The 24,353-nt window shown below is 38.7% G+C and overlaps 2 protein-coding genes across 24 annotated transcripts in view; both read right to left on the bottom strand.

The window, feature by feature from the left end:
* Nucleotides 1-24,353, bottom strand: part of LOC126188844 (uncharacterized) — a 2,133,693-nt gene that overhangs the window by 1,781,376 nt on the left and 327,964 nt on the right. The window lies entirely within an intron of this gene.
* The window catches only part of LOC126188849 (cystatin-POGU1-like), a 114,189-nt gene continuing 105,204 nt past the window's right edge, over nucleotides 15,369-24,353 (bottom strand). Inside the window, exon 5 of the mRNA XM_049930491.1 lies at nucleotides 15,369-15,769. The gene's annotated coding sequence lies outside the window, so the exon portion shown is untranslated. The remainder of the gene's footprint in view (nucleotides 15,770-24,353) is intronic.

Here is a 24,353-nt window from a genome sequence, read left to right as displayed (position 1 = left end):
AGATATTTGAATACTACTGTAATTGCAATTTCCCAGAGAAAACAAAGACTATCACTAATAAAGAAACAGAATGCTTGGGATCACAAAAGATATTAAAACATCACCAGAAAAGATGAGGCTGTTGCACAGACTTGTCAAACTGGACAATGGCAAATAGGAAGAGTTCCAGGTATACTACAAAAATTACAAAACCACATACATTAGAGTTGTCAAATTGGCTAAAAGAGCTTTTAATGATAAAACAATTAGGTGATGTTCCAGCAAATTTGAGACTGTCTGGGGTATAGTAAATGAACAGAATGGTAGAAAGTTAGGGATAGAGGATAAAATCACACTAAATATAGAAGGACAAAAGACTGAAAATGCACATAAAATTGCCAATAAATTCGACAGTTATTGTTCAGAAATTTCCACAAATCACCTAACCAACTCTTCAAATACTGTACACCCTCTCCCACAAGTCTCCTGACCAACTCCCCAAACACTGTACACTCTCTTCTCAAAAACAATACTCCTCCGAACTTCTTTTTCCTATCTCCTACAACACCATATGAAATTGAAGACATTATTTAAAAAAAAGTTAAAAAGATTTATTCTGCAGGGCATGATATGATACCCTAGTTCTTACTTCATAAGTGTTTAAATTACATCAGTGGACCCCTGTCAAATATCATAAATACCTCATTTCTGGGGGGAACAGTTCCAAACCAGCTAAAATTATACCTCTCTACAAAAAGGGAGAGAAAACAGACATATCAAACTATAGGCCAATTACTATGCTATCTGCCTTCTCAAAAATATTTGAATACTGTATGTCAATTAGATTAGAAATATTTTTAAATTCTAACAACATAATCACATCTTCCCAATACAGATTTCGGAAGAATAGGTCCAAGTTTCGTTGACCATAAACAGCCTGCTGTTGGTATATTTCTTGAGCAGTCAAAGGCATTTGACATGGTCGACCACAAGCTGCTTCTTGTGAAACTCCAGAAGTATGGGATTAGAGGAGTAGCCCATAATTGGTTCCATAGCTACCATAGGGAAAGAAAGCAATATGTAGAAATAAGAAAATCAAAAACATTCAGGCACTGCAGGTCAGACACACTACATACAACAAATGATGTCCCTCAGGGATCTGTTCTTGGCCGTGTTCCTTTCATATGTTCCTAAATGATCTCCCAGAACATATACCAAATGCCAGCTCCTTTCCGTATTCCGACGACACAAATATTCTGATAACCAGTAGAGGTGACACATTGTAGGATGCAATCAATGAAACTACTTGTCAATTACAATCTTGGTTTGAAGCAAACAGACTACTTATAAATACTCAAAAAACTGTAAATATGAAGTTCCACACTAGACACACAATACCCCCTCCAATGCAGTTATTGTTATTGGCAAAGATGACATTACAAACAGGCAGGACACCAAATTTCTTGGACTTACCATCAGTAACACTCTAAACTGGAAACCACATATTAAGGCACTATCACAGAAGCTTAATAAAATCTGTCATTTATTAAGATCATTAAAAGACACAGCCATCGTATATACCTTGAAGCTGGTGTACCATGCCCTGTTGGAGTCTGTCTTGAGCTATGGCCTAATCTTCTAGGGAAATAGCTCTCAATCTCTCACAATTTTCAAGTTAGAAAAACAAGTTGTAAGAATAATGAAATGTAAAAAAAGAACTGTTTCAACAGTTAAAAATCCTGTCACTGCCACGCCTCTATATAATGGAACTAGCTCGTTTTACAGTACGGCACTTGGAATCCCTCCACAGAAATGCAGACCACTACACACGACACCAGAAATAAAATGCAATTACAAATTATACATCACAACACAAAATTATATGCTAATGGGGTAAGTGTATGGGCATTAAAATATACAGACACTTTCCAACAGATATAAAAACAAGCAAAAAAAAACCAAAAACAATGAGAATTAAATTCAAGGAGTCGCTACTAAATCACTGTTTCTATTCCATACATAAATTTCTCGAAACGAAATTTTAATTATTTGTAATAAGCTGTTTATTCCCTTGTAGGTATTTCTACTTAGCAAGATAATTTAATTATTGTATGTTATTTACCCCCCCCCCCCCCCCCCATGAACCATGGACCTTGCTGTTGGTGGGGAGGCTTGCGTGCCTCAGCGATACAGATAGCTGTACCGTAGGTACAACCACAACGGAGGGGTATCTGTTGAGAGGCCAGACAAACGTGTGGTTCCTGAAGAGGGGCAGCAGCCTTTTCAGTGGTTGCAAGGGCAACAGTCTGGATGATTGACTGATATGGGCTTGTAACAATAACCAAAACAGCCTTGCTGTGCTGGTACTGCGAACGGCTGAAAGCAAGGGGAAACTATGGCCGTGATTTTTCCCGAGGGCATGCAGCTTTACTGTATGATTAAATGATGATGGCGTCCCATTGTGTAAAATATTCCGGAGGTAAAATAGTAGGATGTCATTATCAGGAGAAAGAAAACTGGTGTTCTACGGATCGGAGTGTGGAATGTCAGATCCCTTAATCGGGCAGGTAGGTTAGAAAATTTAAAAAGGGAAATGGATAGGTTAAAGTTAGATATAGTGGGAATTAGTGAAGTTCGGTGGCAGGAGGAACAAGACTTCTGGTCAGGTGACTACAGGATTATAAACACAAAATCAAATAGGGGTAATGCAGAAGTAGGTTTAATAATGAATACGAAAATAGCAATGCGGGTAAGCTACTACAAACAGCATAGTGAACGCATTATTGTGGCCAAGATAGATACGAAGCCCACACCTACTACAGTAGTACAAGTTTATATGCCAACTAGCTCTGCAGATGACGAAGAAATTGAAGAAATTTATGATAAAATAAAAGAAATTATTCAGATAGTGAAGGGAGACGAAAATTTAATAATCATGGGTGACTGGAATTCGAGTGTAGGAAAAGGGAGAGAAGGAAACGTAGTAGGTGAATATGGATTGGGGCTAAGAAATGAAAGAGGAAGCTGCCTGGTAGAATTTTGCACAGAGCACAACTTAATCATAGCTAACACTTGGTTTAAGAATCATGATAGAAGGTTGTATACATGGAAGAACCCTGGAGATACTAAAAGGTATCAGATAGATTATATAATGGTAAGACAGAGATTTAGGAACCAGGTTTTAAATTGTAAGACATTTCCAGGGGCAGATGTGGACTCTCACCACAATCTATTGGTGACCTGTAGATTAAAACTGAAGAAACTGCAAAAAGGTGGGAATTTAAGGAGATGGGACCTGGATAAACTGAAAGAACCAGAGGTTGTACAGAGTTTCAGGGAGAGCATAAGGGAACAATTGACAGGAATGGGAGAAAGAAATACAGTAGAAGAAGAATGGGTAGCTTTGAGGGATGAAGTAGTGAAGGCAGCAGAGGATCAAGTAGGTAAAAAGACGAGGGCTAGTAGAAATCCTTGGGTAACAGAAGAATTATTGAATTTAATTGATGAAAGGAGAAAATATAAAAATGCAGTAAATGAAGCAGGCAAAAAGGAATACAAACGTTTCAAAAATGAGATCGACAGGAAGTGCAAAATGGCTAAGCAGGGATGGCTAGAGGACAAATGTAAGGACGTAGGGGCTTATCTCACTAGTGGTAAGATAGATAATGCCTACAGGAAAATTAAAGAGACCTTTGGAGATAAGAGAACCACTTGTATGAACATCAAGTGCTCAGATGGAAACCCACTTCTAAGCAAAGAAGGGAAAGCAGAAAGGTGGAAGGAGTATATAGAGGGTCTATACAAGGGCGATGTACTTGAGGACAATATTATGGAAATGGAAGAGGGTGTAGATGAAGATGAAATGGGAGATATGATACCACGTGAAGAGTTTGACAAAGCACTGAAAGACCTGAGTCAAAACAAGGCCCCCGGAGTAGACAACATTCCATTGGAACTACTAACGGCCTTGGGAGAGCCAGTCCTGACAAAACTCTACCATCTGGTGAGCAAGATGTATGAAACAGGTGAAATACCCTCAGACTTCAAGAAGAATATAATAATTCCAATCCCAAAGAAAGCAGGTGTTGACAGATGTGAAAATTACCGAACAATCAGTTTAATAAGCCACAGCTGCAAAATACTAACACGAATTCTTTACAGATGAATGGAAAAACTGGTAGAAGCCGACCTCGGGGAAGATCAGTTTGGATTCCGTAGAAATACTGGAACACGTGAGGCAATACTGACCTTACGACTTATCTTAGAAGAAAGATTAAGGAAAGGCAAACCTACATTTCTAGCATTTGTAGATTTAGAGAAAGCTTTTGACGATGTTGACTGGAATACTCGCTTTCAAATTCTAAAGGTGGCAGGGGTAAAATACAGGGAGCGAAAGGCTATTTACAATTTGTACAGAAACCAGATGGCAGTTATAAGAGTCGAGGGACATGAAAGGTAATCAGTGGTTGGGAAGGGAGTAAGACAGGGTCGTAGCCTCTCCCCGATGTTATTCAATCTGTATATTGAGCAAGCAGTGAAAGAAACAAAAGAAACATACAGAGTAGGTATTAAAATCCATGGAGAAGAAATAAAAACTTTGAGGTTCGCCGATGACATTGTAATTCCGTCAGAGACAGCAAAGGACTTGGAAGAGCAGTTGAACGGAATGGATAGTGTCTTGAAGGGAGGATATAAGATGAACGTCAACAAAAGCAAAACGAGGATAATGGAATGTAGTAGAATTAAAGTCGGGTGATGTTGAGGGAATTAGATTAGGAAATGAGACACTTAAAGTAGTAAAGGAGTTTTGCTATTTGGGGAGCAAAATAACTGATGATGGTCGAAGTAGAGAGGATATAAAATGTAGACTGGCAATGGCAAGGAAAGCGTTTCTGAAGAAGAGAAATTTGTTAACATCGAGTATAGATTTAAGAGTCAGGAAGTCATTTCTGAAAGTATTTGTATGGAGTGTAGCCATGTATGGAAGTGAAACATGGACGGTAAATAGTTTGGACAAGAAGAGAATGGAAGCTTTCGAAATGTGGTGCTACAGAAGAATGCTGAAGATTAGGTGGGTAGATCACATAACTAATGAGGAAGTATTGAATAGGATTGGGGAGAAGAGAAGTTTGTGGCACAGCTTGACCAGAAGAAGGGATCGGTTGGTAGGAAATGTTCTGAGGCATCAAGGGATCACCAATTTAGTATTGGAGGGCAGCGTGCAGGGTAAAAATCGTAGTGGGAGACCAAGAGATGAATACACTAAGCAGATTCAGAAGGATGTAGGTTGCAGTAGGTACTGGGAGATGAAGAAGCTTGCACAGGATAGAGTAGCATGGAGAGCTGCATCAAACCAGTCTCAGGACTGAAGACCACAACAACAACAACTATGTTATTTACATTCTGTCTGTATCTCTTACATGAACTCTGCTATGTACCACCGCTGCCATCTCTCATCACACACCACCTTTTTTATATTTTGTCTATCTGTCTTATATGTATTTTGCTATGTGAGTTACATAACACTACTGTCATCTCTCATCATACACCGTCATAACATAATTTTCAAATTGACTTGTCCTATATCATGATGTGCTTTGCTGTACAAAATGTATGTTCTAGAGGACTAATAAAAAATAAATAAATAGTTTCTATCCTAATAATTTTGAAAACAGAAATTTCCTACTGATGATTGTGAATTAACCTCATCGACTGTCACACTGTATTGTATTTTATGGAACTGGGGACCTAGAAATGACGGAGAGGCTTCATCCCTGGCACAGCCCACAGTGGTACACAACCCCACAACAGGCTACAGCAGTCCACTCACCCCACCACCACCCCACACTGATTCCAAGGTTATTCTGCAGTTTGGCCTCCAGTGGAGCCCACCCCCCCCCCCTCCCCCCTCCCAGGGAATGTCTTCACACCAGATGAGAGTAACCCCAATAATTTGCTCATCGACTGTTAAGTCATGTAACATAATTTGGTCTAAAATTTTGTCCATTCACTCTAGTTGAATTCAGTTGTATATTGTTTTTGACTGTGACAATCGCATCTTGTTGCGATGTATCATCATTTTCATTACCTAATACATTACATTCTTACTCAGTGTTTTTCTAATCTGTACTGCTAGTATTAATTTTCTCATTGACACTAGGTACACACTGTAATTGAATTATTGAAATTTAACAGAAACCCAATAGTTATGGAAAATTTCACTCGTGGTATATGCTTGCAACAAGATGACTTCTCATTATTGTCACTGTTACTATATGAAAATTGCTTGCTACTGCAATGAAAATTCAAGTCTACCATAAGTATTGTTGCTTGCACAAAAGTTTTAAGCAAGTTAAGGATCATGATATCGAGGCAAAATTGCTTTCGTATTGTATTGTATTGTATTGTATGGAACTGGGGACCTAGAAATGACTTAGAGGCTTCGTCCCCACCATAACCCTCAGTGGTTGACAACACCACAACAGGCTACAGCAGTCCACTCACCCCACTGCCACCCCAAATCAAACCCAGGGTTATTGTGTGGTTTGGCCCCCAGAGGACCGCCCCAAGAACGTCTCACACTAGACAAGTGTAACCTCAATGTTCGCTTGGTAGAGTAATTATGGTGTACACGTATGCGGAGAAAGTGTTTATGCAGCAATTGCCGACATAGTGTAACCGAGGCAGAGTAAGCAGAACCAGCCTGCATTCACCGAGGCAGATGAAAAGCGCCTTAAAAACTATCCACACACTGGTCAGCACACTGGACCTCGACTCTAATCCACCAGGAGGATTAGTGCCGGGAAACAGCATACCTTCCCGCCTGGAAAGCAGTGCATTAGACTGCATGGCTAACTGGGTGGGCAGCTTTTGTATGCTATGGTCAATGGAATATTCTTCATCCTACCTTTCGTTGATGTATTTCTGTTCATGTTCCGTGAAGTTCAGTTACTTGTCTCTGAAGAAAATTTGCACCATAATTTTATTCCATAGATTATAACCACATAAAGATATCAAAGATTTAAGCACTAAACAAAATAAGTCAGTGCACCTCAACCACTTCTGCACTTAGTACCCAAAGCCAAGTACAACACTCTGTTATATGTAAACCCGAAACAAAAGAGGTCAATGCACCTCAAACACTTCAGTGCCTACAGCCTGCAGCCTACAGATCTTACAGAAAATACATCAATCCTTATAAAAATTTGGAGAGTCTATCTGGTATTAAAAAATAAAAATACTTCTAGGATGTGATACAATATATATATTTTGCTTAACTACATACAAAATATCCATGTAAGTTTTGAAACAAACTGGAGAATTTCATAAATGTTAGACTAGGTTCCAAGGTAAGTACAAAGAATCTTTGAAATCTATTATGAAAATTTTGTTACTCTGTTCATAGTGAAATGATAATATAGAAACTGTACATTAAATACATTTTTGGAAACAGTGAATAAGAATGATAACAATGCAGTCTGGCAGCCGGCACTTGTTACAGCACCACGGGAGGAGTTAGCTGAGTTGTGGGTGATAAACATTTCCCCTGTCTTCTCTTCCCATTTTGACATAGTTGCTAGGGAATAACTTTCTATGTTGTTAACAGGGTCTGACTGACCATAGGCTGCATACTGGGTTTGATGATGAGAACAGCTCATTGTTTCGACAATGACTGTGAAATACAGGCACTAGAAACCAGAGGAAATAGGCCAATTTCTTGAATTCTGACCACAACATGTGCTATGGCGTTAAAACCTAACACCCCTGCTCACCATAAGTGGCCATACTGGAAGGGTTCTCTGGTAGGATGTAAAAATTCAAGAGCTTAAAGGAACTGTCTTTTTCGGTTGGCCTATGCATGCAGAATGGTATTCTTTGTGGATTTCAGGTCCATATAAGTCAAATCTATGGAAGGCAGAAACTCTGGGGATGAGAATATGGGTCCCAGTGTGCTTAAATGTTTTGCAGGAAGAGATGCGCTAATACAATGTGGAACTATACTGGCCAGTATACTGGAAGTATTTGAGAATGGAAGGGAGACAGTTAGAGTAGGAGATGGAAGTCATTGCCCATAATGTATGTATATACAATCGTGCCACTCCTTAAAACTCGTTAGCAGGAGAAGTTATAGCATTTCACTGAGTATGAACAGACTCTGTTGTATCTAGTGTTAGAAGAATTCAAGGAAAAAGCAATAACTGTGAGCTACTTACTCTGTTTACCTCAGAATTCACACCAGAGATGCTGGAGCTAGACCAATACCAGAGAAACTGTATAGAACCCTGTATTATTTACAGTCAGTTATGGAAGAAAGTATTCAGCAATAGGTCATTGCAGGAATTGTACAACCCTCTACTAGCCTCTGGGCATCACCAATAGTGATTATACCCAAGAAATCTATTAATGGTGAGAAGAATTATCGCCTGTGTGTGGATATGAGGATGGTAAATGAAGTCGCCACCCTGATGCGTGTCATTTGCCTCATACTGGTGAGACTTTGGGTAGACTGAGAAACTGTAAATTCTTCACAACTTTAGATATAAAATCAGGATGTCATCAGATTCTGATTGCACTCCAAGACAGGTGAAAAACTGCCTTTGTATTGGCCTCTGGGTTGTACAAATTCTTGAGAATAACTTTTGGTATAAGAAACGTGCTTGCCACATTTCGAAAATCTCAGACTTGTTGTTATGTGGGTTAAAGCCCATGGCATGTTGGTCTATTGATGACAACATTCTATTCTCTAGGACAACTGAGGAAAAGTTAAGTGATTAAGAAATGTGCTGTGAAGGTTACAAGGCACTCACTTCAGTCTGAAACTGGAAAAATGCTTTTCTGCAGAATCGCAGGTCCAGCTTCTGGGACATTTTATTTGCTCTGCTGGAGTAAAGCCTGATCCATGGCAGATGGAAGAATAGGCAACTTTCCTGCACCCTCTAATATAATCAATCCCTAAGATTGATGTATTATTACTGTCGATTTGTAACTAAACCCTTAACAGAGTTATTGAAGAAAGGACTAGCTTCTGAATAGACTGCAGAATGCGAAACTAATGCAACAGGTTAAAGATGTGTTAATTTATTTACCCTTGCTGATACAGCCTTATATTCAGAAAGCATTTATATTGTCATGTCATGCTCGAGATAGTGCTATGGGTTGCATTCTGAACTGGGCGGTTTTGAGTCAATTACAGTAAAACTGCCTCAAATTGGCATGTTTATAATTCATAAATCTGCCCAAACCGTACAACTATTTCAGCCCTGATGCATTCAGTGCACTTTTATAAGCTGATTTTTGTGTAAAGCAGAATGTGTCTAACGCGGAAACGGAAAGCAAATCTTAGAACATACTTAATAATTCATTGTATAATGCAGAAAAGAGCCTAAACAGTACTACTGTTTACACTCATTTGTTATTCATGACTTGTAATGTGCCAGGATGTATCCTTGTATTAGCGCCACTTAAAGTTCATGTCACAACCGGATGTATTGAAACATTTCCTCACACAGTAGATAGTGCGCAGTGTTCCTGACCTACCTTGCTTTGCTTATTCAATATAAGTCTTCCCAGTAGCTGTGTCCGTCTCACCTAAATCACACAGAAATTAAGAAGCCAGGATCTTAGATTAAGTTTTCCAAAATCAAAAGTCAAGACCGTATTCATTGTTGAACATTTATGACAACCACAGTCCGATTTATTTGTTATCACTCACACACACAATATTCATGTGACCAGGCCTCTTACACTTAATCGTCACATTAGGTAGGTGAGAAAGTTCCAGTCTTTAACAATGTTCACAATTACACGTTTTTGGTACTGACCGGAAAAATTAACCGACTTGCCGCACTTTTGCTCCATGATAATCTGACCGAGAACTAACTGAGAACTGCACCAGCTCGGACCTTATATAGATGAGTGCTTGAGTATCTGACTGTTTCTGTTAATATATTATAGTTTATAATTTCCCAGGGTTAAAATGATCCTTTTTAATTGGTTCTGAAGTTAACTATTGGGTTTTATTACTTAAATAACATGAGTGAGCTGTATCAATTTAAATACGAGAAACTAACTTATGCATCTGCAGTGGGAATTCCCTCTTGAACAATAATTTTTACTTATTCAGATTTACTTAATTCTTAATTAATGCACTTACAAAGTTGAGACTGGAGTCATTTTACGTAGAAAAATAAAGGTAGCAAAAGTATAAAAACTGATCTCGGAATTATTTAGTAGTTTGGTCACAATTGGCACTGAAAGTCATACAGGCTACAGGTTCAAGTCTTAAAATCTATTTAACTAATAGACTTCAGGTTATTTTAAACACTTTGCTGGAATCAGTAAAATTTAGGCTTTCTTTTGGATGCAGTCTTATAGCTGAACTCGATCTATTAGCTCACTCAAATTTTACTTAATATGTATTGCAAAATATACGTCATTGTTCATAACTTTTAATAGAATGCATTTCCAATAAAACTAATTAGCTCATTACTTTCAGAATAGACATTAGAATGTACTGAAATAATTGATTTTACTAGGGGAATTTTATTTAAACTATTTCTGAATTCTGTACTATGAGGCTGAAGGCCACAGAATCTGTAGTCGGAATCTGAGTAGTGAAAATGAAAAAAAACTAAAAGTTCATTGCTTAACTAAGTTACTGAAGGAGTGTAAAACCAAAACAGGATAGCAGTGAGCAACCCTGCTTCATTACAGACTCTACAAAGATGTTACAGTACTACTGTTTACATTCATTTGTTATTCATGACGCTACAAAGATGTTACTTTTAACACCTCTGTTAAGTGGCGCAAAACCAATAAAAGTGGTCCAGCGTAGTGCGGCACTGCTGGCATGCATCTAAGGACTGTTCCACAATGGGACACTGGTGACAGTCACCAGTGATGGTCACCGACAGAGATACATTCGTTTGGACTGGGCCGTTCACACCGGGACATTATACTGCCTCAGCAAGCCACGGTGACCCAGCAGTGACTCACTCTAACCACATGTGATGGGCAAGGTCACTGTGTTTACAGCAATCACCACCAGACATGCATTAGTTTCATGCTGGAACACTGATCACAGACATAGCACTGCAGATTTGCCAACCAACAGGCAGCCATTTCTGAGACAGTGACGCGAAATATTCATTGTACATTATACTGTACACACCGTATCCATGAGTTTAGATTTGATTAACATGGAAGATTTTCTAAGTGAAGTAGAAAGCCGTCCTGCTATTTGGGATGTGAAAATGATGACTATAGCAACAAAGCGATGAAAACGAATGTGTGGCAAGAAATTATAACGAAGTTTGTGCCTGATTTCAATGAGAAGAGCATGGATAAGAAAAACAAAATTGGTAAGTTGTATGTTCTTTTTCCAAATTTAATACTTTATTTTTCGAACCATAAAAGGCTAGCAAAATTTAGTTGCTACTCCTGTATGAGTCCATTTCACTAACTAATCAGTTGGATATACCTGCGGTGTCAGGCACCAGTGATCCGAGAGTGTTCACCAGTCACCGGTGAGCATCACTGGTGACTGTCACCAGTGTCCCAGTGCAAAATGGGCCTAAAATGGCGTCGTTCTGCACAACAACGAATAAGTTAAGCTCGGTGTTGGTACAATACATCAAAGGAAATGCTTCACTCGTCATCGGTGTACTTGTCGGCTTTCTCGTTTTTCCTTGCTATTGACACATGCTGGTGCATACAGGAACATTGTTGTGCATCTTCCAACACACTGCTATAATGTGAAGTGAAAGAGGTGGGTATTGTTCCATTAAACAATGGTTTTACCTGGCAAGGTGATTATTTTCTGCCAGTTTCAGTTGGCTGGTAGCACTTTAAGAGATATAGTAACATGATGTCGAACAAACGGTATGTGTCGTTAACACTTAATCGAGGTGAATGAGAAAGACAAACTCTCTGAGTGTGAAATTATGTTGCATTTCAAATGCGGTAAAACACCAAATTTATGAGACTTTAAGAAACAAGGATAAGATTCGAGACGAATGGATGAAAGGGAACAGGCAGATGAAAAGAAAGGTGAAGAAGACCAGAAATGAAGAAATTAACAAAATAGTGTGAGAATGGTTTGTAAGTTCACAGGCAAAAAACTTACCTTTATCTGGACCCATGTTGTAGAGTGAGGCTCTGAAAGTCACTAAAGAGCTTGGAATCCACAGGATGGCAGGAGAGTTTCAAAGCTAGGCAAAACATCGTGTGGAATGAAGAGTGTAGGGAAGCTAAGGATGTACAGGAAAGTGTAGCAACAGAACGGAAGACAATGATTTCCAACTTAATTATTAATTATGACCCAGTGAGTTTTGTGTAATCTGGAAACTTGTCCACTTTGGAAAATTATTTTAGTCCCAGGCAATTCCATTTTGAGCAAGTTTTACTGTATTTCAAATGCTGTTCATATGGCAGGAAGTTCAGAGTGATAATTGACCATACCAACCTTTTATGGCTCCTGAATTTGAAAGACTCCACCAGTCATTTAGCTTGTTGGGCAGTGAAATTAAGTGAGTATGGCCATGACATACACCATAGGCTGGGAAAACTTTATCAGAATGCACATGCCTCAAGTAATATGGCCTGTGTAATATAAGCAAATGAGGTAATTATTGCAGGTACACATCAGTATGGGCTGCCTTCCTATACACATTGTGTCCCTTAGTGCCATCTGCTTTGTGCTTGACTAGGACATCCAAAACAGGGAGTTCACCATTCTCTTCCACATCCATGGCAAATTTGGTGCTGGGGTGCAGAGTGTTCAGACGTTGAAACAATTGAAGCCTTCCACACCCATGTGGCTACCAACAAATGTGTCATCACCATATCTGAAGAAGCATGCTGGGTATCGGTGAAGCTTTTTCTAGAGCTTGGTCTTCAATATATTCCATGAATATGTTTGCTACAACTAGTGATAGAGGATACTCTATGGCAACATCTGTTTGTTGATAAGAGACTGTAGATTTGAGGACAAATTCTAAGAGGTAGGTCATTGTGGGGATGGACTTCTCTCTGATCAGAATAAGGGAATCAGAGAGCAGTACTCTGGTCAAGAGAGAGATATCATCAAAACTCTCCACAAAATCCTGGTTATGAAGGCTTCTAGCCAGCAGGTTGTGAGTGAAGGGGTGGACACTGATATGAGTATAAAGGAGGTGTGATAAAGCAAAGACGCTCATTTGACTGCTATCACTCGAAGATGGCAGCAAATATTATGCTTCAAAAATGTCTGCACCCAGCTGGACATGAGAGAGGGCAATGCAGTCTAACTGTGTCTTTTTGGTCCCTACAGGAGCAATTTTTATGATGGTCTTACATTTCTACATTCCTCAATTAATATTGGTTCTGGAAACTTTGTAAGTATGTGTTCACAAGCAACGTTATAGTATAATACCATAACCTGATTAAATGAAGGGTAGGTTTATAGGACACATCCAAAGGCACCAAGAATTAGTTAATTTCGTACTGAAGTGTGGGATAACATTTTTAGAAGGAAACTGAGGCTTAACTACAGTAAGCGGATTCTAATGTAAGTAAGATTTAGTGGTTATGGAGATATGAGGGGATGTTCCCAAGAGAGACTAGGGTGGATAGCTGCATGAAACCAGTTAAAGCCTGATGAGTACTGTTGGCACAGAAACAGCATCAGCAGCAGCACCTGCAGCTGGTTTGTCAGGGTGAAGAATTGTGTTAGATTCTAATGTTGGCATGATATTTAAATTCTTCTCAGATGTTCAAATCTTTGTTTGCTTTTTCAAAGACTATCAGTGGTACTTTGTCTAGAAGAAAAGAGAATATTTTTAAAGACTTTCTCAATGTTCAAGCACCTTTGAAGCTAATGACACCTGAACAATATTCTTAGGGATTTTCTTAGCACATCTTTTGAAAATCGTAATTTAGTTCATTCCTAGTGTGTCAATTTTCATTAAAATAATCTGTGTAGCTGGCAACTCTCATTGCAGAACGTTGTGGCTGCAAATTGCATTTCTGAGCACTCAAAAACCATGATAGAAATCATGTCCAAATCACTTTTCAGATTGAGTGTGAGGATGGCTTTACTCTCCTTCACTACATGAAGCCTGTTAACAATTCTTATTCTCTAAAAGTGGGAAATGCCTGCAACAGTGTATCAAAACATTAACTTTCTTTACCCGTATGGTTACCTAGACAAAGAATAGGAATTATAAGCAAGGACAATTTGTGGTCTACTCCAGCATGATAATGGATGGTTGCCTTTGGACTTCAAGCTCTGTGCTACTGTAAACAGTTTTTGGCAGCTTCATAATTTTACTTCCTGCACCAATATGATAAGTAAATTCTGCATTGCCATCCTGTTCTCATGCCACTGAAGGTGATGTCTATACTCCACACAACAACAGAAGAGCTCTGACAGCTGACGCAGCTGTGGCGCATGTGCTTCGTGCATCCACAACAGCCAATCTTATCATGATCTTTTGTTTACGCTACCGTGGCAATGCCCCAGTGTTGCTGTAGTGCTGGGCAACTGTTGCTTTCAGTCAGTTCCACCACATGCTACATTCAGGTTTGTGTGTAAACATGTGCATTCTGCTACTTCTGTGAGTTTCTTGCAGTGTGTGTAAGTGAAAAATTTTACATGTAACATTTGTGCAGTTTACTTTACCTTGTTAATGATGAAAATTTGATTGTGTGGAACCATAGTCGTGGTAATTTTTTTTTAAAGATGTTACCACAATTTGATGGCAATAATTTTTATTTTATTGATTATACGATCCAGAGTTTGACCATAGGCCATTTTCAAGCACAGTAACTTATTTATATGTCAAAAGATATCAGACTGGTATGCAATACAGTGAAATCTGAACCGCATAACAATAAAATAAAAATTATTGCAGCCAAATGGCTGCAATATCATTAAAGAAAATATTTATGTGTGTGTGTTCGTGTAAGGTGACAAACACTGGTAGCACATGTGAAAAAATACTACATCAAGGAAGACATCGGTCAGCAGAATGCTGCCCCTACAGGAATGCTACAATGAATGGTGTGGCATTGTTAGGTTCTGAAGGAGTGCAAGTGTTGCCGAAGGGCGGGACGGGAAGGTCTGTCACCCTGTTCTCCCTGCCCCTGGCTCGCTGCCCGTCTGTGTCGAATAGCAGCAAGAGTACTGCCAGCTGTCAGAGCTCTTCTCTCAATGTAAGGAGTATCGGACAGAACAGGGCAAGTGTAAATCTATAATTGTGTGTAAAATTTGACTGTACACACTGCATATACTGGAAACAAGGTATCAGTTTTCAGTAATGTGTAGGATTAACACTTGCTGGCAGATGTCTTGATGGAAGAGTTTTCATTCTTTATTTTGTGAAATAAAATTACATGCAAAAGACATTGAATGGAAGCAACAAGGAAATTTATTTCATTAAAACATTTGTACATACATTGTAATTTAAAACTTCCTTTATTGTTTCTTTTCTATCTTTTACATTAATCTACTTGAAATTTTTATAATATATAAAAAACAAGTTACAAAGTGCTTTTAATTTTTTTATAAATTTATCCAGCCTTCTTCATAGTATATGGATCTTTTCAAGCTTCAGATTTAAGTGTAGATTAGGCACATCATGCCATTTCTCTATACCCATGTTTCAACAACTTTAGATGGGCTCTGATTTAAACAATTTGTCTGTTTTCATGTGAAATATGAATATATTATGTCCATTCTGGAAGTTATCAAGATCAATGTTGTTTAAGATCAGTAGCTATGAAGGAAATTGATGTGACTTCAGCAGAATTCCTGGAAAACAAAAATAAAGTTTTTCACATTTTTACAAAGATGGTTTTGCAGAGTAGAATTCAGTCATTTGTTGAAAATTATTTGCAACTGACAACTGAATTCTATACATAAATTTATACTATAACTGCTGAAAAATAACAGATATGACTAAAATAATAAAGTTGGAACTGCATGAGACCTTCTAAATGCTACAAAAAGAGTAAAGAAGAATGTGTAATAAAACTGCTCACTAATCACAAACACATTTTCATTTTATTTGGACATAAAGAGGAGACAACTGTTTTAACTTCTATATTCCTGACCTTAACTTACAACAATTTTAGGTTTGTGTGGCAACACTATTGTGTGCAGTATAATGGATCATTAACTTATATGATAAATGAATGCATTATCAATTCTTAGGAAAAAGGTGTGATTTGGTAATTCAGCTTGGCAGGCAGTAGACTAATCAAAAGGGCTGCAGTCAGTCTGTGCTTTACATTAAGGATTCACTTCCTGGAAAAAGTTTAATAGCATGTCTGCATAGTAGTTTGAATTAGGTGACAAACTGGAATTTCATACACATTTGGAGAGATTAGTTCTCGTGTTAGAGCAAATGCACAGTAAATGCATCGCCCTTACAGGTCTGCAGGGAATATATAGTGGAACTGTATATGTGTGTGCGAAATATCTGAACAGACACATGATTAGATCAACACAATCATACATCAGTACGTTGTTCTTACGAAGACAGACAGTCAGAAGCGAAAGTAACATCCGTTATGATGAAGATAGTCTAATGAGGCCACCCCTGGCGCCACTGTTCACAATATATGTATATGATCTTGCAGATAACTGATGTATTTCTGTATTTCTATTAGACTGGTGGCATAATTAGCAACTTACTACAAAATGCTGTGACACATTCAGATGATCACTGCCTGATGTGAAGACTGTTAGCCTACCCTCAATGCCAAAAAGTAATGTAATGCACAGAAATAGATGAAATTATCTGTATTAATAACATTTCATTGCACAATAGGTGATCAGTCATGATACACAAGTATCTATAAGTTTGTATGCAAAGATTTCATGTGGAATGAACACACAGATATAGCTACTGGGAAGGCAAATGCCAATCTGATTTATTGGAGGGATTATAAGGAAGAGTAATTCATGCACCTAAGACATTTCTTAAAAAAACCTTCTCATAATTGCATTATTAGAGACATTCTGGACCACATAGAAGAGTACTGATGATTTCTCTCTCCAAGAACCAACAGTGAAAAGAATAGAAAAGGGGTACAATGATACAGGTGCATTATGTTTTCCAATGTGGTACCCACAGGTGGCGAGTGCCACAGTTTCTCTGGAAAACTGCAAGTGGCTGAAACAGCTGAGTGGATGGCATCCAATCTTACACAAATAAAAGAGAACACACAAGAGGAATTCAAGCATGAAGCTGAGAATCATTAACAATATACAAACAAAATATGAATAGCAAACCAAGTGAAATAACTGAGAATAAGCATGTTACTGTGTGCAAATAGTAATGTCAGCAACCAAAAAGCTTTGGATACATCAACACAACTGGCTGATGAATGAGTGCGCACTTTTCTAGTGGTCTATGCCACCCAAAAGTCTTGTTAACAGACCTGTGTGTGGCCATGACATCATAAATCTCTGGAGAGCCATTGCTGGTACATCCATCTGTACATCAATGTCCAAATGCAGTGAAGATACTAAATTCTTCTCCACTTTAATGGGGTTGGAAGTGACCAGACATATGTTTTGGCTACTAGTGCAATGGGGAGCATTGTGCCCTGGCAGTGGCTCCAACAGCATCTCAATTTCCAAAGTTTCCATCCCTTTGGCATCTTATTCATTTGCTGTCAAGTTCAGTTGAAGCTGTAGTTGCTGCTGAGGCATTGAGACTGTCAGTGATTGTAGCATCAGAGGAAGTGACTCAAATTCCACGAGTTGCCAGACCTGTGCTGGTTCAGTCATCAACTGCTGCCACAGCTGGTAGCATGGTGATACATGTTTGAAAGAGCTTGGTGTTGTCTTGCCGGAAAATGGAACCAATTACTCCACAGAACCATGGAGTGCCACTTCGGTAAGCAAACAAATCAGAGCTGACCAGGATGTCATTTATTTGCAAGTTCAAGTTTCTTCAGCTTCTCAATGAAATGTCCCAAGTCTTTTATGTATGTATCAGTCTCTCAAACATTCAGCTGGAGTAAAGAGGCCAAGTGTTTTGCAAGTTTATACATTGGTGAACCAGTAGCACTAACAGTCAGTCTTAGTGGAACATTATTCTTATGGATCTTTGATAATCCATACAGCTGAGGCGTTAGTCTTAATGGAACATTATTCTTGTGGATCTTTGGTAATCCATACAGCTGAGGTGGTAGGGATTCTGTGTCCTGGAGGGTCCTCTTTTTGTCTGCTGAGAGGCCTTGATTAACTGATTCTTATCTAGAACTAAGTGCAGATCCACTGCATCAAATCTGCACTTAGTTTTTAGTGCACATTGGATCTAATAGGTCCTGGTTCTTCTACTTGTAATCTTCAGTTTTCATTATGATGGTCACATTTTCCTTATCCAAGAAGATCAAAGAGTGTCTTAGATCGGCAAAGGAGAAAAGAAACCCACTTGCAATGTCAGGAATATACTACATACCATGTAGAGGTGAAAAAGTCTATGTTGGAATGACTGGGTGATAAGTCAACTATAAAATCACTGAACATGAGTGGCATTGCTTGTTGGGCCAGGATGAAAAATCAGTCATGGCAGAGCACACTCTGTGGAAGACCAACCACATAGTAAAATTTGTGAACATGGACGTTCTTGGTGTAGAAAAGAGTTGTCACACCTGCTTATTCAGGTAAGATGTAGAAATACACAAACATGGCAATAATTTCAACAAGCAAGAAGAAAGCCTCAAGTTGAACAGATGCTGAATTCCCATGTTGCAGCAAATGATCGTTGCAGGTAGCAAGGGGAGAACCTCTGCAGTAATTACCACAGAAAAGCTCTTGGACACTGGTGTGCCATATACAGAGTGTCTCACCTAACTCTGCTTCCTCAAATATCTCTGGAACAACAATAGATATTCAAAAATGGTTTCCACCAGCATGAATGTATGGCAGGGGCTTAGGAAACCAAATACTATGTGAAATTTTAAAATGTAAACAGATACTATTTGTAACACAATCTTGTGTATTTTTAAATGGACACCCCCTATTATTTTGTATGCAATCAATAGCATGAAAAATCACAAACATAATGGCGTTGGTTGCATTGCAATACATCAGTTACATCCCAAGAAATTCTGAAGCAAAGTTGACGCTTGAAATAAATGAAACGCACAGCTAACGCATGTCCTGAGACTCAAGCTGCCAGTAATCATGATGTGATTGATGTACTATGTCAGTGGAGTGTTAATGTGTGGTGTGGTATTGTATGACAACACCACATTGGCACTCCTAAAGGGGGATAGTTTAGCCCCTTCTTGAGCTGTACCTTACTTGAACCTGTCCACCTATTATAATGTGTTTTCTTGTGGCTTGTTACATTTGCCGGCATCTAGTCGATATGTAGGCATTCAGTAATGAAGAAAACCTAGATATTATTTTAATTTATGGTGAACGTCACAGAAATGCAACCACAGCTGTGACACTGTATGCTGAATGCTACCCAGATCAGCAGTGTCCATTGTGTCAAACCATTGGCAACATCTGCAAGACACTCATGTAAACAGGAAGCTGGGTTTCCACAAAACGTTGACGTACAATGCCAGCGACTGGCAATGGAAGTGGATTTGCTGTTCTGGCTAGTGTAGCGCACAATCCTCAGGTGGGTGTATGAGAAATTGCTCGAGGTGTAGTAATAAGCCACAGTAGTGTGTGCAGAATCTTGCATCAGTATCAGTTTCATCCATTCCATATCTCACTGCACCAACAACTGTACAGGACTGACTTTAAATCCCACATTGCATTCTGTCATTTTTCACTTCAGCATTTTCAAGGCACTCCAGTATTCCTAAGCAATACATTGTTTATGGATGAGGCTTCATTTACAAATCATGGTAATGTGAATCTGTGGAACATGCACTACTGGTCCATGCAAAATCCCCACTGGATTCGCCAAGTTGCTCATCAATGACAGTGGAGAGTCAATTTTTGGTGTGGATCATTACTAACTGTATTGTAGGTCCCTAGTTTTACCGTGGAACATTGAATAGACAGTGATATGCATCATTTCTTCAACACACACTAGCACACCTCATGGACGATCTAGGATTGGAAACTTGTCTATCATTGTGGTTCCAACAAGATGGATGTTCTGCACACAATGCAAAAGTTGCCAGAGACATTCTAGATGCGACATATCCAATTAGGTGGATCATCCAAGGAGGTACTGTGTAGGTGGCCCCCCTGACTTGACACCATTAGACTTCTTTCTCTGGAGCACAGTGAGAGACGGAGTATTGATAACCCCCAACAACAGTAGAGGATATGCAACAGTGTATTACTGAGGCATGTAATGGCAATATCTGTAGAAACTCTACAATCCGTGCAACACTCTCTTGTTACCCATCTGCAAATGTGTATTAATGCAAACAGAGGGCACTACTAATATATGTTGACGTGACACAGTTTCATTGGTCAAGATGTGGGTGTATTTTATAAGCTGGATCTAATGCACAACAATACAGTTCCTGTGGGCGACAGGGCACTAGTAAATGTGTTTAGCAAAGTGAATTAAAGTGTAGCTCTAGTTGTCATTTTGCTAGAATAAAAATACATGTACAATATGAAAAATGTAACTTTGCATTGGACGTGTCACTTGCTTGGTTTTGTGGATTGTTCATACCTTCCCATTGTGTGAGCCCCTGACGGGCAGCGTGAGGTCCATGCTTGATCCTCAGGATGTGCACTATTTGTGCGCTTCATTTATTTCAAGCATAAAAATGGCTCTGAGCACTATGGGACTCAACATCTTAGGTCATAAGTCCCCTAGAACTTAGAACTACTTAAACCTAACTTACCTAAGGACATCACACACACCCATGCCCGAGGCAGGATTCGAACCTGCGACCGTAGAAGTTCCGGACTGCAGCGCCAGAACCGCTAGACCACCGCGGCTGGCATTTCAAGCATAATCTTTGCTTTTCTCGGGATGTAATTGACATATTGTGGTGCAACCAATGCCATTATTTTTGTGATTTTTCATGTGATTGATTGCATATGAAATAACAGAAGGTGTCCATTTAAAAATACACAAGTTTGTGTTGACAATAGTATTTGTTTACCTTTTAAAATTTTGCGTAATATTTGGTTTCATAAGCCCCTGCTGGTGAAAACCATTTTTCAATATCTATTGTTGCTCCAGAGATATTTGAGGTGGCAGAGTTAGGTGAGACACCCTGTATATAAGCTGCAGCTGTGAGCTCAACTCCACTCCACCATCAGCAATGCATGGTGAAACTTTTGCAGTGCCAGCCACTTGTGCTGGCAAAACATCAGAAAAATCAAACATATGTCAACCTAAGACCCAGAGACAGAAGGGATATTCGATGTAATGTAGGTCACACTTACAATATTTAAAAGTTTAAAATTTGGTACCTTCTATATATTTTTTGAAAAGTCTGGACTTTTTAGTGTATCGCAACAATGGTTTGTGGCCCATTATTGCTTTCCCTCCATTATTTGTAGCCATTTTTATAATGTCTTATGTTTTTCATATGATGAGTGTGTGAATTATTGGCGATTTTGGACCTTCATTTCAACTAACTGGCAAGTAAGAATTAGCGTATCATTATTTATATTACCATTACATACCCTAATGTATTGCATAAAGAGTATAAAACGGAAGTAGGTAAATTATAGGTTAGGATAAATAATATAATACAACAGCACGAACTTTCAAGTAACATGAGTCACTTTCATCTAATTAAGTTTTTATACCAAGAAAGATATTAGAAATAACTATCTTGATCAGTAATTTACTTCTTAGTGTGAATGTGTAACTAAAATCACTACTAAAAATTTCCCAATTTCCACCAATATTGTAAAAACAGAAAACTAACTGAGCAACGTGAGTCACGTAATCTGAGCTACAGTTGTACTATTGTAAGGTTAGAAGAAGGATGCCTTCAGCAGCAGCAGGAAGACAGAGTAGGAGGAGGGAAAAGTTAAACAGTAAAGAGAAATATGGAGAATTTAAGAAGAAGCACCTGGAAGAATCTAGAAAAAGCCAGCAGAAGCAGAAACGAAAGGTTCTACAGCTGAGTTAACATAGGCAGTGGCTGTTATTAGAAGAAAGAAGAGCTAAAACTAGGGTTAGAGTTAGAAAACATAGGCAACATTAGTTACAAAATCAGCAGCCTAGCAGTGCGGGTTTGTCATCGTGTAAGTCACATGGTGCCCTGGATAAAGCCATGGCTCAAGTAGTGCAATTGCTTACATTAGCAAGGTACTGTCAACTATACCTGAAAATGTGAAGGTAGTTTCAATCTGGTCAGATGGACCTGCCTCAAAAACTTAAAAACAAATATGTTACTGCTGCTGTGCCTCAGTTTCAGTCATTTCATAACGTGAAAATCTATTGGAACTTATTTGCTACATCCTATGGTAAAGGAGCCGTAGATGGAATTGGTGCAGTTGCAGAATGGCTAGTGTGGAATGCAGTAAAAAAAATTCATAGTAGCTGATGCACCAACTTTTGCTCAGCTAGCTGCAAGTACCACAACTATGCATCTTTTTCATGTGTCTGTTGAAATTCAAAGAATCAATGTGAAATGTAATCTGGCTCAAATTTTCAGCACCATCAGTACCAAACATGAAAAGCATTCACTGCTTTCACTGCAAGAAAGAATTACTACAAACATATCTGCTGTTTCCAAAGAATTTCACTACTGTAAACCAACATACTGAAGAAAATATAGAAAGTGTGAGAATTGGAGACTAGAATATGATAGTAAATTCACTGCTGGAGAAGTATGTGCAGCTTTTGGAAATTTTTACCCAACCAGTGCAATGGAGCATGCTGGTCATGATTGGAAATGGCCTGTAAATTTGATAAAATTACAAAGAAAATTAATCTACTTGATGTTGCCAATGCAGGAGGACTTTTAATTGAATTTACAGTTCATTTTCCCAGATGTCATGCTCCTATAATTTTTTATATTGTTTGAAAAGTGTAATGTTAATATTAAGTTTATCTTATTTGGCACATAACGTCATTTTTCATTTCTGTGCTTGCTGGAAATTTTTTTTTTCCAACAAGCAGTAGCAAGTAACAAGAGTCACGTAACACTGAGTCACACGCCTTTTTCAGTGTATTACACTATTTCACAAGGTATAAATATTTTTAGAAATCTGTAACTCTGTCATTTGAAAGCCAACCTAACATGCATTTTCTGTGATAAAAACCAGATCCATACTATGGATAGTTTGAGGACATTTTTGACCTAAAATTCACATTAGGAATAGGATGTCCCAAATTTGTAACATAAGTCACAACATAAATTACATTCTTGTTCTTTAATTTTACTGCTCTTCCCTGCTTAAATAACACTTCAAGAACTTTGCCTGAATAACACAATCTTTAACAATGATTTACAAAAGAAAATATGCATTTATAAACTGATAAAAAGTCAACATAATAAAACACTGATTTCAAAATGTAAGAAGAGTCACCATGGAATCTTCCAGAAACCAATAGGCAATTTTATAAAACAACCTGCCACTGCAGTGCAGGGGATCCTAAATCCTGCTAGGTTTCCTGATTAATCAGACAAATTACTGCCCTGGCATCCATGTGGAATTAAATATAAACACCACTGATGCACAACTCAATCAGGAATTTATTAGGCATGTGGGCAGGTTCTGCCAAGACTGGAGTTAAAGTGAACATTGATGCTTGGTCATGTTCTGCAGCCCACAGTTATTGGTGAACACTGGTGCATCTGCACACAGTACTGTTTTCCTGCCCTGTCACCTTTTTTCTGACAGGCATAATATGTATCGAAAAGATGCACCCACTGGAGACACTTGTGGCATATCCAACAGTCTGGACAATGGCTTAAGTAAGCATCATTGGAGGTGAATCCAATGCAGAGGGGGAACACTCTGTGATCTGCATCAAGATGCCTGACTAGGTAGCCTTTTCTTACTACGCCCATTGAAATCTGCTTGGAAGCAAGAAACATTTCCTTGCACAGGATGCACATCTTGAGTATCAGCTCAGGAGATATCAGCATGTGGCAGAGAGCTGAACTATGTGCCAGCTATTGGAAAGAGCATTTTGAGCTGCTTCTGACACCTCAAACAAGTTGGCAATAATTGTGATTGTGCTTAAGGTGAGGTCTTGTGTTTAGGTGACAACTACACCTCAAATTTAAGAATCTGCATATGAGACACTGCAATTTGTACACTAAATTTTCAATTTATGGGTTAGGCCATGCACATCTACTCTCCAGGATGCATAAGACTGATCATTGACCTGGGCGAAGGTTGCCCCACAGATGTTCGACCTGCAGACTGCTCAAGTTTCAGATCTGCTCCACAATGTTTGATCATCTCCTCCATCTGATTC

The sequence above is a fragment of the Schistocerca cancellata genome, chromosome 5 (genome assembly GCF_023864275.1).
Source record: "Schistocerca cancellata isolate TAMUIC-IGC-003103 chromosome 5, iqSchCanc2.1, whole genome shotgun sequence".
Lineage (NCBI taxonomy): Eukaryota > Metazoa > Arthropoda > Insecta > Orthoptera > Acrididae > Schistocerca > Schistocerca cancellata.
The sequence above is the reverse complement of the archived record's forward strand: the minus strand, read 5'-3'. Positions and strand labels throughout refer to the sequence as shown.